A 15,927-nucleotide genomic window follows, 5' to 3' on the forward strand; every position below is an offset into this window, starting at 1 on the left:
TCCCGGAAATTGATGACATATTTGTTGTCTGCGAAAAAAAAAAAAAAAAAGTTGTGCGCATGGTTTCCAAATTTCTTGTAAAATCTGTGGTACCAGTTTTTTTTAGTAGCAAGCAAGTCGCGAGGGAATTCGAACAAAGCCAATATGAAGTTGGAACCTGCCCCCAGTGGTCCTTTGAGAAACTGCAGCATCATGTACTTTTAGTTGTCCCTCAAGAATGGAGGAAGGGGGCGTCGCCCAAAGGAAAAAGCACAAACTGGAAAAATCAGTACCAGGAAGAAAGTGAGGTGAAAGAAATGACCCATTTCCTGCAGGTATCCGTCTAAAACTTATATTTAAACAGAAATAATATTAGAACAAAGTGGGGTACTATGGGAATGGACTTCCTCCATTGTTGAACCTGGACTTCAGCACTGTCTTTCACGCGAGCACGTGGCTCTCTCCCTCCGCGCGAGCCGCAAGCTGATTGGCCGCTCTCCCTCCCCCTACCCCCCCCCCCCACATCCCCTCCCCTCGCCGGCTGCACGAGCGCGGTGTAGCAGGCAGCGCGCGAGACAGCAGAGACAGAGGAGGAATCCGCGCGCGTGGAGCGGACCTAGCGCGAGTTTGGAGGACAGGAGCGGGATGAGAGCGGGGGTAGGTGTTCAAATGTTTTTTAAGAAAACGCCTTGGTGCTACAAGGAGCTCCTGTAGGAGGGGGGGCTCATCATCAACCGGTGTTTTTCATCTTTTTGACCTTTCTCCTCATCTTCTAAGAGGGATGCAGAAACATCGCCTGCGTTTACTCCTTTAACTCCAGTGAACAGGATTATTGCCTTTACATGTAGGTGAAGTTTTTTTTATTTAATCTTTTTTTTAGTAAACCATTGTGCTCTTCCAGCCCCACAGGGATTAATCTAGCTGTTAATCCATGTCATCCAACCCAAACTGGAATAATCCATCAGCCTTCTGTTTCATAGCGTGGGTCGGGTGAATGTCAACACGCCGCCTCATCACACAGACTCAGCAGAAGTGATGCTGCTGAGTCTGTGAGGGTAGGGGGGGAAGAAGCCAGCGTCCGAAAATCCCCTCTTGTGACACATCTCCCTCCTACAGGTTTGATCCTCCTGCATCCGTGCTGTTCCCAGATCCCGAAAAGGAGCGCTGCAGGAGCCACATCCACCCCCCCACCACCACCACCACCCCTCTTCACATCTTTTTGTTTGTCTTTTTTTGGCTTTTAGTCCCTGCGCTGCCAGATTCTCTTGAGTCAGCAGGAGTGAGGACGGAGTGGTTATGAGGAGAAAAATATGTTTTGCCGTCGGAATTCTCCTCCAGTAATCTCAGACGACTCTGAACGCGGAGATTTATTAGAAGTTTTGACAACAGATTACAGAGTTTGGAAGTGGGGATTAGACAAAATCCCATTTTGATGGATGTCATTTTGCCCTCCCATCCGTTTATAATCTGGGTTTTGCTTTTAGAATCTGGTTGGAGCTCAGAAACAGACAATATTCCGAAAGTGGATGACTTATTAAGCCAACACGGACATGGAATTGATCTTCTGAGGCGTTTTTACATGGAATCATTTCATACAGTTGAGGAAAATTAAAGGATTTTTTGGTTATAGCTTTTACGGAAAGCCCTCCATGCAGGCACAGTCAGATTGCCTTCATTTCATCACATTCCGGTTCTGGAAATATTTAATGTTGGTTGAGTAGATAAGACAAAGTTAAATAGTATTTGTAGAAAAACCAAACAAAACAGTCCACGCAGTGAGAAGTGGATATAAAACCATCAATTCATCTGGAGCAGAAATCCATTCAAGCTTCTGACGTGTAAACACGGTTTAAAGGAAAACTGTCGGTTCTGATCCGCCTGTGTTGTGATGCTGTTTTGTTGCCTCTGGGGAGGGGGGGGGGGGGGGGGGGCAGAACTTCTCGCAATAGAAGAGATTTTTCCATCAAGTGACAGCTGTGTGGATTTTTGTTTTTTATTTCCATAATCTTCTTTCCGAAGCTGCCAGTTTATGAAGACCCTCACTTTGAATTTGGACCATTTTTCATTTCATCGATTTCGTGTGCCATGAGGACGCCGGCTGTGCTGGTCCTCACTGCTGACTCCTCTTTCCGAGAGTGGAGCCAGAGGGGAGAGTTCATGGCTGATTGCCTTGACACCTTCTGGAAGTGAGAGGAACTACATCTCATGTGCTAGAATTGTGCGAACCAATGATTTGTGGGGCAAAAAAAACAAAAACATTGTAGGTCAACCTTAAACCCTCTTTTCAAGTTTCACGAATAAAGTTGTCATGTTGTAAAGTCAGAGCTCCATACGGAATATTTAAATGTTAGTTTAACAAAGCACGTGTAAAAACATGTTTACATTGGTTATGAGGTATTTCGTTGTTGAAATCTCTTTACGAACTTTGTGCTGTTCAGTAGCGAAGGACTTTAGAACATTTTTAGCTTGAATGCTTATGCTTTAAAATTCTTTACGGTTTTTATAGTTATTTTTTGACCATTTTTTAGGGTTTATAACGTATTTGAATGTTCGCAATGTTATTTGGTTATTTGACGTTGGGCTAGGCAATAATTTTATTTTAATCGCTAAAATGCAATTTGGTGTTTAAGAAGAAATTTTTATGGAAAGTTGGGATTTTCGGTTTCCAGCACTCGGGTTTCTTGGGCTTCTATTGAGCTTTTGTTGTTGAAGCACGACAAATTAGTCAACAGCTGAAACACAGACTGTCGTTTGCGAGAAGTTTCTCTTAAAGATGCTCAAGCTAGCGGTAGCTTGCAAAACACCTTCACAGACATTTTTACAGCCTATATTTAGTTGCACTTTGTGTTCAGGCCTACTTCCAAAGTAAATGTTAAAATTAAATAGATTCTGTTGTATTAATTCTGTCGTTTGTAATAGTAAAAAAAAAAAGTAAAGACGGAGAAAAAAAATTAAAATCGGAAATAGAATTTGGTTAAAAAAATTATCTGAGATTTCAATTTTTGTCAGCCCTAATTTGACGTTTTTCCCAATTATTTCTATTGGTTAATCTCCCCAAAAATGTGACAATAACCAAGTTGTGCTGTTTAGCTAATTTTGGCATCTTCTATTTAACATGAACGCTCTTGAATGTGACTAACTTACTTTGCATTTTAGGCGCTCTTTTAACCGCTTTGCTCATTCAAACATGCAGTACATGTTTTTAGCTTAATTCCCCCACTAAAATCCTTAATTACATTTGTAATAATGGTTGTAATACATTAATGTTCATCAATGTAACTTCCTATGATCCATGTAGGCTCGTTCAAAAGGATTTACCTTAAGTCGAAATTCCAACAAAAACTTTATATCCAATGAGTCTGACCGGAACAGTAATTACTAAATGTTGTAGTTCCTGTACTTACCACTAGGAGCAGGAAAAAGAGCAATTTTTACATAAAATCCAACTTTACATTGTACATCTTGGTTTCTGAAACTGTTTTGATGTTTTGAGTTTATGTACTTTTCACAACAGCTCTGAGCGAGATGACTTTTAATTATTGTAGTTTCTAATCAGCTATCACCTTTTTAAAGGCGTGGTTTTTGATTGGCTGATGAACCCAACCGAGTTGCTAGGCTTCCTTTAAGCCAAACCCAGTGGGTGGAGGTCACCGACTATCCATCCAGCACAGTAAAAGTTTATGGTTTTGGCACATTTTGCGTGTACGCTCTCAAAAAAAGGTTTGTGATTAGAACACCCCACCATCTCAAAAGTGACATTCAGCAAGTATAGAGCGAACATATTTAGTTAACCTGGTAACCATATCATTGTATAAATAATAGGAGCCAATTAAAACGTGCAGTGTTTGTATGACCTTAAGAAGACCTCATAAAAACGGTGCATTCATGAATGGCTTGGAATAAAACACAAAATGATGAACAATAGTCTAAATTAGTTTTATAGAATTCTGAAAAAACAAAAAAATACCAAGCAAATGCCAATATATTGGAGTCTCAACTGAGGCTTATTTAACAGGGCACAAAGGGAGCTGCCGTGCCATTTCTCTCTCACATTTTGACCAAATCTTGTTGCAGACATCTCATTTAGACCTCAGGACATTGTCTACTTTTGTTCAAATCCGTCTTCCGTGACAGCCTACATCCACAATTCCGTACCACACAAAGCAGTTTTGGATTTTCCACATTTCTGTAATTTCCGTGCATAGTGGGGTTTGCAGCGACGCGTTTCTCCTGGAGAGAAATGTTAAAAAAAAACAGTTCTCAGACAGGTTTATCTAATGGCACACTTAGCTTCCATGTCACCAAAACAGGATTTCCTCATAGGTTGAGTCTCGTCATCACTGAGGTGTCGTTCTTACAGTTTTAGCACTAGTTTGTCAATTAAAATGCTGCAAAACATTGCACCTCTGTAGTTAATCTGTGGATTGCTCACCAAAAACACAATGTCTTCAATATTACCAACTGTTAAATGATCTTTTTATCCCACTTGAACAAAACTTCAACATTTCTACATTTAGATTTATGTCACATTAAAGCACCTTTTCTTCTTTTGCCTTTTGTTTTTTTTTTGGCAAATAAAAAACCTTCAGTAAATTTGGCCTAACCGTTTACGTCATTTTATTTAATGTTTGGCGCTACTATAAAAAAATTAATCATCTTTTCCTCTGAAATCACTCCGTTTTTGGTCGGATCGCTTTGTAGTGTGGACACACAATCAGGGAGAAAAAGGCTTCTTCTTCTGTATATTTGCATCAGTTAAGATCGCTGTTGCAAAAGCAGCGAGAGGTCATTTCAAGATGACGCACACCTCTGAGTGACGGGAAGCGATGAATGTTTCAAAGAAGCTCAATGTGAAGAATCACATTCGCCGATTTAACCTTTCAAACCCGAAGAAATACAGCGAGCCCGGCTGATCCGCCAGGATTGGAGTAGAAGCCTTCTTCTTTCGCTGTTTGACTCTGACAGAGGGGAGAGATTTAGCAAATCTATAGCGACTCTCAAAGCGAAGGGATCTGCATGGTCGTGAGAACCACAGTTTTTGAGCTTCAGTTTAAGCCCCTCCTCACTAACCACAGAGCCGGAATCGATACACCTCAGCTTTAGAGAGACTAAGTTGAATAAATGGAGTAGCAACATCACATGACTTTTAACTTGTATGTGTCCTATATATTGCTTTACTCTTAGTTGGGTTACTGGAATCTTAAAGAAACATTGTGTTTAAAACAAAGGTTTTATTAAGTTATATGTCTTGACCATTTCAAGGGGCTTCCATGTCTGCATTGATGCAGTTTTGCTGTTCAGAATTCTGCCTTTACTATGCAACTTAGATCCCATTTAAGTAGGATTGATTTTGTATTCCTGACGTCCACTCATGGCTTGCGCTGTGTTTGGCATCAGACGTTTTGTAAACTATAACTAAACAATCTAGTCAGCGCTTTGGTTTTATTTACATTTTCAGTTGATGCCACTCATTTCAAACTTAAGGTAAACTAGAATTGTGAACCTGATTTAGCTGTCTGCTAGAGGGATAGAGTCACTGGCTACAGCAACAGCCATCTGTAGGAAGGGCGGAGTCACTAGCTATAGCATAAGCTTTTTGTCAGAGCGGTAGTCACTGGCTGCAACGTCCGCTGAGTCACTGGCTGTACTGTCAGCCATAAGTGGGAGGGTGGGGTCACCAACTATAGTGTCAGCCGTGGTAAGGGTCAAGTCGCTGGCAACGGCGTCAGCTGTTTGTGGGAGGGGTAGAGTTATTGAATGCACCGTAAGCTATCTGTAGGAGGGGCAGATTCACCGATAACAGTGTCAGCCCTCTGTGAGAGGGGTAGAGTTGCTGGCTGCAGCATTAGCTAGTTTTGGAAAATCAAATTCTAACCTTTATTTATAAAATGTTTTTGTTTATGTAAAAGATAAAGTGCAGGCTTTTCATTATAGTTCTGGTAATTTCTCCAGTATCTTCATGAACATTTTTTGCTGAAAATTTCTAGCTACTTCTTTTTTTTTTTTTTAGGGGGGGGGGGGGGGGGGGAATGATATACCACTGAAAACAAACAAAGAAAAACTAAAATAGACTTCCTGTAGCAAAAAAAACAAAAAAACAGAACCTTTACCAATTCAATAAAGTTGGAAAATCAGAGTTTCTCCCAAAGGTCTTGATAACTGAGACCAGTTACTAAAAGTAAAGAGTTTAACATCAATACCATTGATTTTAAGCCATCAGTAGCACTGGGTACCATTGGAAAAAACACCTATTTCACTGATTAGAGGTTCCAACCCCTGTCTGTGTGCAGTGCATATAATAGCTTGGGTGCAATCACGCATCATTGTAGACGACATCAATCTATAGATGCATTTAAACAGTTCTTGGGACTCATTGTGTTGAAAGGATGTAGTAATCAGAGAGCCTAGCTGGGTTTGTTTTCTACACTGAATCGTAAAAAGTGGATTTTGTTCAGAGGTGGTGTCCCTTTTATGGCAGGATTATCTTTTAATGTGCTCCTCCTCCGTTGAAAAAAAAAAAAAAAACTAGAACGGCTCTCCAGAGGCCGATTCAGCTCATAACCTTTTGATAGGTTAAAGAAGGAAGCCTTCTTGTTGGTCAGTAAAATTGCTTTGTATCTTTATTTGCTTTGCTTGATTTCCAAAGAAACACACACTGCACATTTAATCCATTTGTGAAACCATTTGTTTGAATAGATGCTATCATAGACAAGGTTTCTGTCTCGTAGGAGGTTTGGTGATGTTACTTTGCACCCTTTTTTGTCAAATTTAGAGCTGTTTATGTCATTTATGACTGCATTTTCAATGCTGCCCCATGTTAATTGGATCATTTGTAAATCTTGTTGGCTGGACGCTGTCCGCCCTCGTCCTTTGCATCTGTGCAGACACAGATAATAGACTCCAGCGCTCGTACTGTGACCATTCTGCCATTATATTCGTCCAATTGTCCTTTCAGCTGCATCAAATGCATAAACAGACCATTTGTTTATAAAGGCTTTTGAGGCCCTCGAGTAGCAAAAAAACAAAAAACAAATGCTCAGAACTATTTGATCGGATTAGTTCAGATCCTCGGAAAACCAACAGAAAATTGACCTCCTCGACTGGAAGGCCAAAACCGAAACTGGCACAGACCTCTGGCCTGGTGGACATGGACAATCACTGAGACCCAAATGTGGCCGGGAATGTGAAGTCAGTTGAGCTTTAATGTGAAGTTATGAAATATTTAATTCACAAAGGGCTGAAAAGGTCTTATTTAAGCTTTACAAGACTCAAGAAGCTACTGCATAAACCAAAGTTTCTGAAGTCCGTCTGTGGGTTTTATCCAACAGAAATGTACCTTTTTCTTAAAAAAAATATTTTTGTTAGATTTAATTATAATTTTACTTTTTCTAGCTTTTCTAACTTCTGCGTTTCTGTTGTAACCAGTATTCCCGTCAATGTCTAGATCTTTCTATTAAAATAAAACTAAATAATAAACTTCTAACGACTAAAGAAAGTTTTGTTTTATTCAGGGTAGTTCCCTACAGTACAGAACATTATTAGTTCTTGATTAAATCGTTTTTTGATATTAAATATTTTTAGCTAAAACAGGATTGAGGAATTGTAATTTAACACGTTTTTTTTTTGTAAATTTTTCTGCTTTAAAAAATGAAAGTGTTCAAACTATAAGTGCAACAAATCTAACCTATGTCCATATCAAAGCCCAAACATTGAATTTTACACCTGGATTCAATTCATTTGGGTGTTTCGGAGTGTAAAAATTTGATTTAAAACAGCGCAGTTTTTAATTTTTTTTTGGCTCGACACAAAAGAAATTTCAACCAAATTTTACAACCGTCACCCACGCTATAATAACGAATATCAGTGTTACTGCGGCAGCTAGACAAAGGTGGCATCACCTGTGGAGTTTAAGGACTATCAAAACATTTGGGGCCACTTTGCAAATACAGAAGTTTAAAAGATGCGCAGAGTACGGCCCTGGCCCCAAATTCATTAGGCCACTGTTGTCATGGCAACCACCGTGAGGGTCACAAGAGGCGGCAAGTATTTACTTTGCCGATATGAATGCAGAAAATCAATGCAGATGGTTTTTTTCAAAAACATTTAAAGCAGTCTTTTGTTCACCTCATCTGGGACCTTTGGCGGGGTTTCTGCTTTCAGTCAATGAGGAACTTCAAACTTTCAGAGTTCTGTTGTTTTTGTTAAATATTACATTTTTCTGCTGATATAAGCCAGCATATTATCAACAACAACAAAAAAAAAAAATGGTGACCTGAAGTGGCGCAACATCCTCCTGGCTGATTAAACCGCTGCCGGCCCACATTCTTCAATTAGTCTGTTTCTCACCGGAGTCTTTATGAAAAGCTGAATTTCATCTTCATTCCTTTCGTGCGTAGCCCTTAGGGTCAGCTCATGTTTATCACAGGCTCACTGTTGGGATAGAAGGAGGAAGAGCTCCCCTGCATTCTCTCTTGTCCTCCACCAGCTGTGGCTCCCATCCCGTGGCCCCCACTAGAGTGGGATCCGCCGCAGCTTCCCCCACCACAGTTCAGCATGGGGCGAGGCCCAATCACTTCTACATGGGTTTTTTTGTTTACCCCTTTTAATTGGCTTCTTATGATGGCGCTTTGCTGGTTTGCCAACTACAACCATATGTGCCTCTGTTTCCTCTTCGGTCAAAAAGATGATTGAATCTTCATTGGAGTGGTCAAAGAGCGATGGGGTGGAGGGATGAGCCCGCCTGCCCTCTGCTGGTGCGATTCTTCTGCCCGATAGGCCTCTGGTGTTCTGAACTGATGAAGGGACGCTTTGGCCTCCTCTCTGCAGATGTTCATTCCTCTGCTCATGACGGGAACCTCTTTCTCTTTTTTTTAAGCCCATCCTCTGCAATAGTTTTGCTTCAACGCAAAAGCTTTTGATTAGGAAGAAAAAAAAAGTCACATAGAGGACTTTTGGAGAGCATTGTTCTGTTTTCCATTCTGAAGACACACACTGGAATCCAAGAAGTATTTTTTAGTCTGATTCCTCCCTCCTCACTCTAATCCTCTTTAGAAAAACCCCACATGGTTCCACACTGATATAATGCAGCAGGATTTGAGGGGGAAAATCGGATGAAAAGTTGAAGTCTTTTCAGTTCTCCAGCTTGCTAATTAAATCCAGAGAGCAGGCTGCCCTTCAGCCGCCTTGGAGGAGTTTTTATTAAATTTTGGACTCGTCTTGTATTACATTTTCTGCATCTCTTTCAATAAACAGGCAGGTGATATTAATTTCGTGCCATGTGCGCCACCGATAACAATCTGCTCTCAATGAGCGCGCGTTCCTCCGTGGACCTCGCTAACCCACCTGAATGGCTGCGATTGACTTCTAGACCTAATTATGTTATATGCAGCGCGCTCAAAAAGCATACGCGGCATCATTAATCTTCGCTAAAGCAGACACAGCAGCAATTATAAAAGATAGTTGGTTGCAGTTGATGCATATTAAAGTAACTTTATCCTTGAGGTTTGCTTTTCTTACCCTTTAGTTCCGGAGCTTTAGCTCCAGTGTTGACATTCTTTCGACTACCGTAACTCTTCAACTCTGTACACAATTAGCGTAGTTCTAACAGATTTGGAAGTAGAGAATAGCAACTTATCACTGATATGAAACACTTTGTTAGTGTTTCATATTAGTGCATAGCAGATTGAACCATGTCTAACTTTGACCAATCAGGGACTCTGATTTAGTCTTGACGAATGGATGGCGACCCTTTTAATTAACGTAAGTACCAACCATTTAAATATTGATCATGAAGGAGAAATTAATTATTTCAGTTTGTTCCCGGCTGAAATTTTGTGACACCAAGTCTTTCATGTGTTGGAAAAGAGCGGTGAAAGGAGAAGCGTGGAGTAAGAATCGTGAGATTTGCACCATTCTGACATTTTGCACCAAGCCTCTTCCAGTAGTAGGGGGCAGACGTGCGCTAGTAAACAGTAGAAAAAGAAGAAGAAGAAGCCCCTCCCTGCTTGTCCAGTGTAAACACTGTGGGCTTCAAGAACTAGTGCTTAGCAAGCACCATGCTTGGTGTGAACGTAGAATTACACACAATAGAACATTTAAAAAAAAACACAAGTAAGAACGTCAGTTCGTTTATGGAGCTCATGAAAGCAATTTTGTTTCCTAATCTACCTGTGATCCATTTTAGTCTAAAATAGCTTTGAAAATACACAATGTATTGTGCAATCAAAACAGTTATAAAATGGTATAACTACACAACCCAGAATGCCCGGTAAAGCAAAGAGGCGGGTGATTGGTCAGAGGGGTTGACAGGAAGTTTTTCTAGCAAACTGCGTTGTTCTTTAAGTTAGCCTCTTTTATCTGCAACCACCAGTCTTGCAGAGAGCAACACAACAGGAAAGTTGCAATAACTCAACCGTTGTAACGAACGAGATACAGAACAATACACCCACTTTTTTAGTTCATTCTTTGTTTACGTCGACATGAACTGATAGAACACTGATAGATTTTTTTTAATGCACAACCAGAATTCCTACATAAGGCACACTAAATTGTTATATTAGGAGCGCTGTCGAGTTTTGAGAAAACATGGCAAAAAAGTACAATTCAATAAAATGCTTTTCAAGCCTTTCAAATGAAATATCAATATGTTTTTTAAAATATTTTACTTCCTCCAAAAGTTTTGCCGACTGCAAAAGCGACCGTCCAAGTTTACTACCTAATTATAACCTTAGAAGCTCAATTTATTCTGTTTCATTTGGTGAAAGATGTGAAAAGTGAAAGATATGAAAAGTCTTGGAACTGTAATTGAAATTCGGACCTTAAATAACACAAATAATGCTTTTTAGCAATTGTAGAGGTCATACGAGTTGATGTGAAATTGTTCTTTTTCTTTTTCTTGTCATTCGAATATCTTAGAAGATGATTGTGCTTATTAAAGATAAAGAAATCACAAGGATCCCTGCTGAAAAGAACACCTCATTCCAATTATAAACAATTAGACTCCACTGAGAATAATGAGGATAATTTGTAGTTACACCTGTGAAAGGTAGTGGTGGTGCTCAGTAGATACACAAGATAGCTTTATATTTGGTTGTTTTCACTTGAAAATGTGCTTGCTGAATAAGATCATGACCGTTTTGACTGAAACTTTTGTTCTTCATAGATTTTTGGACGCATATAAAGCTATTTCCAAATAGGATCAGAGAAATTGTTTTTATAATTCTTTCACAAGAATAAATGTTTGTCTTGTTGAATGATGTATGTAGAAGAAATGTTTTGTCAATGTTTTTTTCTCCACAAATAATTCCTTTACATCTTCTACAAAATAACTCTCAAATGGTCTAGAGACTATTATTCGGTGCTTCTTGTCAAGTTTATGTCACTCTTAATTTGCACCCACTTTCTGAAGCTTCATTCCATCAGTTTACTCCTCTGTTCCTATAGAGATGCTTTGTAGATTCTCCCTTGACGTGTCAGATCTGAGGGTTTTGATCTCCTTTGGGTGTCTTCAGGAAGCACATCCATGTGCAAAAGAATGGAATAAATTATTTTATTTTTGTTTTAAACTTTATTTTTTTAAAACTGTCTACTTACAGTGCCAGTAAAACTTTTGTTCTTACATAAATATAGCTGCACAGGTACATAATTCTACACTTTTATCAATTTAGGTTTGCTTTCACTCATGACACAATAAGCAGACAGCCAAACTGGCTGGACATATTCCATCGGATGCTCATTTGGAGGCGCTATTGTCCAAAGTGAGCTCTGATGGGACAAAAGAAGTACCATTAAGAATATATGGAAGACCTCTCCATATCTTTGACATGTACATCTGATTAATTCTAAATAAAGTCAAAATCTCTGGAATACATCTATCACCCCTAGGTTTTGTGTAAGATGCCATATTAATTGATGAACCCAAGGGCACTCCTATAAGCTAAACAAATACACCCATTACGGGGAATAACTCTACCTCAACAAGCCAGTTTTTCTTACCCTACACCAGTTGTAAAAACCAGGTTCTCCAATTTGGTGAGATTTTAGGATCTATTTTCGCCCATCAATCTTACTGTATTTTAGGTTTAATCACATGGCTTGTTTACTTTATTCTATGGTCTAAGACAGGGGTCGGCAACCTGCAGCTCAGGAGCCGCATGCGGCTCTTTAGCGCTGCACTAGTGGCTCCCTGTAGCATTTTCAAAAATTTTTGAAAATGTAAAAAGATGGGGGAGAGAAATATGTTTCTTGTTTTAAAATGGTTTCTGTAGGAGGAAAAACAAGACACAAACATTCTTAACGTTTTCCAATGCTGTAAGAATGTGTAGAATAAATATTGTAACGCTCAGCAGGTACGTCACTTGCAGCGGACGATACGGGAGCCAAGCTGTCAAAAATGTTGAGCTGTCAATCAACTGGCTGCGCTACAGACCTGTCCGTGTCCCATACTCCGCACGACCCCGAACAGTCTTAGAAAGGAGGGGCCAAAAAGAGAAGCTGAGAGCGCAGCCTCTTTCCGGCCTATCAAGCCCATTTATTTTGAACACACACCACATTGAACATTGCACAGCCGTCATCAACCTCTCCCCCTTCCACACTCATGGTGCAATATAAAGAACCAACACAACAGGAAGAATAAACTAAGGTGGAACAACAAAACTGCCATATGAAAAGACACGTGGTCAAACAGAAACGCTCATGCTGAGCCCTAATTAGATCATCATCCCACATCCCACAATCCCCTGCTGCTAACAGACCTAAAATGCACATGACCGCCACCACAATTTCAACATTTCTGTCAACGAAAATTTGCGTCATAGCCTGCGACACACCTTTCTACCAGCAGTGCTTTTTTATTTTTATTTTTTTTTACTTTTACCGGACCGGTAGGCAGGTGGCTGATGTAAATCAAATCACCGTCAGTTCCGTGCATTGCTTGATGAAGTTGAAAGGAAATATTTTGATCACCTGCTACACAACACAGTCCGATGGTTGTTCAGGGGTGACGTTTTGTGTCACTTTGTCGTCTGTTTAGAACACGTGAATTGTAATGAAGTTAAACTTGCACAACAGAGCAGTCACGTGACGCGTCGTTCTCCGCAGAATGCACTGCAGGGTAAATAAACATTTAATCTTTAATAATGCTCATTATGTATTTGTAGCAACTAAGTCATTTTGATAGTAGGCTAATATAGCTAATATAGATACATATTGCATGTGTTGCCTTCATTATAAGGCTTTAATAGGGCTTTTAATATTTTGCGGCTCCAGACATATTTGTTTTTTGTTTTTTTCGTCCGATTTGGCTCTTTCAACATTTTGGGTTGCCGACCCCTGGTCTAAGAAGATTAAATGAAATATGTAGAGGTGGATCAGAGAATGGTTCAGGAGACTCCGGCATGGTACAGATCTTTTGAGACGGTTAAGTGTGCCAGTGTCTATTTCTTGACAGTGTATTCATTGCTCAAAACACTTGAATCAACACTGCGCTCTACAAATGTAAAATTGACCTTTACCTTTAATTTTTATGCCTTCAAGCATTTCATTCTTCTATTGGTGAATGCTTAATCAATTAAACTAGTGTACTGCCTCCAACTGCATTGGTCTGCACAAATTGCTATTTTGTGCAAACAAATTACTCTTTAGTTGCTGCAAATAACGATTTTATGGCCATAAATGTGCATTTTATTAGCATTTTCGGTGCACAAGTTTGCATTTTTTGTGCACAAATAAGCATTTTTCGCATGTGAGTTTGCATTTTTGCGTAATAGTTGGAATTTTTGTGTGAGGGGGGTCAGCATTTTTTGCGTACGAGTTAGCATTTTTTTAGTAGGTATTAAAGAAAACATAAAAAAGTAGATGGTGTTGCAGGTTAGAGCTGTAGCATGAAAGTTCTTTGGAGACTTTTTGGACAAGGCTTTGTCACAGTTTGATGACATTACTTATAAACAAGAAACAAAAAATTGTATCTAAAAGATGTTTTTTGTATTTGGTTCACTACAGAGTACTGGACATGACAAAATGCTAACTTGTTTGCATAAAATGCTAATGAAAAACTACTCTGTGGGTATATATTATAGATTTGAGGACAAACAATACTAATTTGTTCATTTATTTTTTCGCTGACTTGTCCACTGCTCTGTAGCAAGTTGCACGCTTTGCTATTTCTTTTATACATTTTTGAAAAACTATAGTTTTGGGTTGAGAAATTCTCTTTACACTTTGTCCTTGGAAGCAGAGGCTTGTCTTTGCAAGAGAAAGCAATAAGTGAAAAGTGAGTAAAGTGTTGCAGTGGGAGGATCGTGTTTGTGCTGAGAACATGTGTCACGCTGGAGTGGGCCGCTCTCTCAGAAGTGAGCTGTCGCTGCTAAACTTTTCCATTGTGCAGGCTCGTTGGAGCTGCAAGGTTACTGAACAGCGGATAAATGCCTCCTTTGTGTGGCGAATGTGAGCACGAAGCACAGGTGCACAAAGACACGAGACGGGATGGATGTTTGTGTCTTCCTTTCGAAGTAGCCTCCTTTGTTTCTTGACTGGACGCCCGCGAGGCTGCTTTAAAAAGGTCGAATGACACAAACTTATGCCGCTTGAATGGTGAGTGAGAGAGAGAATTTTCATTCAGCATGTGTTCAGGCTTCATTTATTTCCCTTTATCTGAAATTGTAATGACAATGCGAGTGGCTGTACTTCAAAAAATTTACTTTGAAACATTTTGATCTTAAACGCAATGAATATTGTTAGACTGGAGGGCCTTTGGCCTTCAAACGCAAATAACTATTGCTAATTCTTTTTATTACAATCAATTGAAATATTTTAGCACATACAATCAATATTTTATCTAAAAAGAAAAAAATACCATATAAAACATACTTAAATTCTTTGATCTTTAAAAAGTAGCCCTTAAGTTCAGTGTGCCTTATTCATGGATTCTGGTTGTGTTCACTGACCTTGAATTGTTTTTATGAGATACACAGCGATCAAAAATATCTCAAAAGGTTTTTGTGCAGCGTTGGTAAACCGAGAAGATGCGCCGCTTTATGAAGATCCATAAAACCTTTTACTGCACAATATTTTCCAAATACTACATATAACCACTTTGGCAAATAAAATTCATCCATTTATACAACATTAAACAAAGATTGATTTGTTTATAGTAACAAGACATCTAAAGCCATGGACGAACCGGGTATGTGATACGTACTCTGGAATGCATATTCAGTCTTCATAAAGGCTTTCGTTACCTGATACTAGCAGTTGACAGAGGCTTTGTGGGAAATGTCGAACTCGTACAAATCTTACTAAACTTGCTCCAGGCTTTTTCTCTCACAGCTCTATTCCGATATATGAAATACTTGGTGTCGCATAATTCTCGCCGGTTATGAACCGCAATTATTTATTTCTCCTCCATGATCCGTTTTTCAAGCAGTTGGCACTTCCGTAAATGAAAAGAGATGTCATCTAATTCTGAGTCCCCGATTGGTCCAAATTTGACCTTGTTTAGCTTTCAACATGCGTTCAATTGCTGCACGATTTAAACGTAGAGCCCGAAAACAGTCTTAAAAATGTGCGTGGTAACACACGAACACAAGTTTTAAACCCGGAAACCCAAAACCCGCATTGACATAGACTTTTCATTGAACATGGCCGCTTTAGCGCCCTTCTTAATGGTTTCTTGGTCACTTTAGATACTTGTCATCTTTGATGGGAAGTAAAAATTGCAAAGTATGACTAATGTAGGGCTTGAATTGTGTTATCTTGTTCCAAGTCAAACTTAGTCATGTTGAATTACAAAGAGTACAGTTATAAGTATTTTGCCAGCTGGCCTCCCATTTGCCTTTACTTAAGTTGAAATTGGCGTTATAGGTGTTTTGCATAACCAGTTTTGCATAGCCATGCCTTAAATTTGGCTCTACTTATTTCGTCAGAAAAAAACAAGTAACATTGACTTGGTAA

The 15,927-nt window shown here is 39.4% G+C and overlaps 1 protein-coding gene across 3 annotated transcripts in view; it reads left to right on the top strand.

The window, feature by feature from the left end:
* Positions 1 to 540: 540 nt before the first annotated feature.
* LOC101163306 (beta-1,3-galactosyltransferase 1-like) overlaps positions 541 to 15,927 on the top strand; it is a 148,540-nt gene continuing 133,153 nt past the window's right edge. The window contains exons 1-2 of one of the 3 annotated variants that reach the window (XM_023965352.1): positions 565 to 636; positions 757 to 823. The gene's annotated coding sequence lies outside the window, so the exon portion shown is untranslated. Of the gene's footprint in view, positions 637 to 756; positions 824 to 15,927 lie in introns of all 3 variants that reach the window. The other 2 variants (XM_023965349.1, XM_023965358.1) reach the window with 2 other exon arrangements.

The sequence above is a fragment of the Oryzias latipes genome, chromosome 2, assembly GCF_002234675.1.
Source record: "Oryzias latipes chromosome 2, ASM223467v1".
Classification (NCBI taxonomy): domain Eukaryota; kingdom Metazoa; phylum Chordata; class Actinopteri; order Beloniformes; family Adrianichthyidae; genus Oryzias; species Oryzias latipes.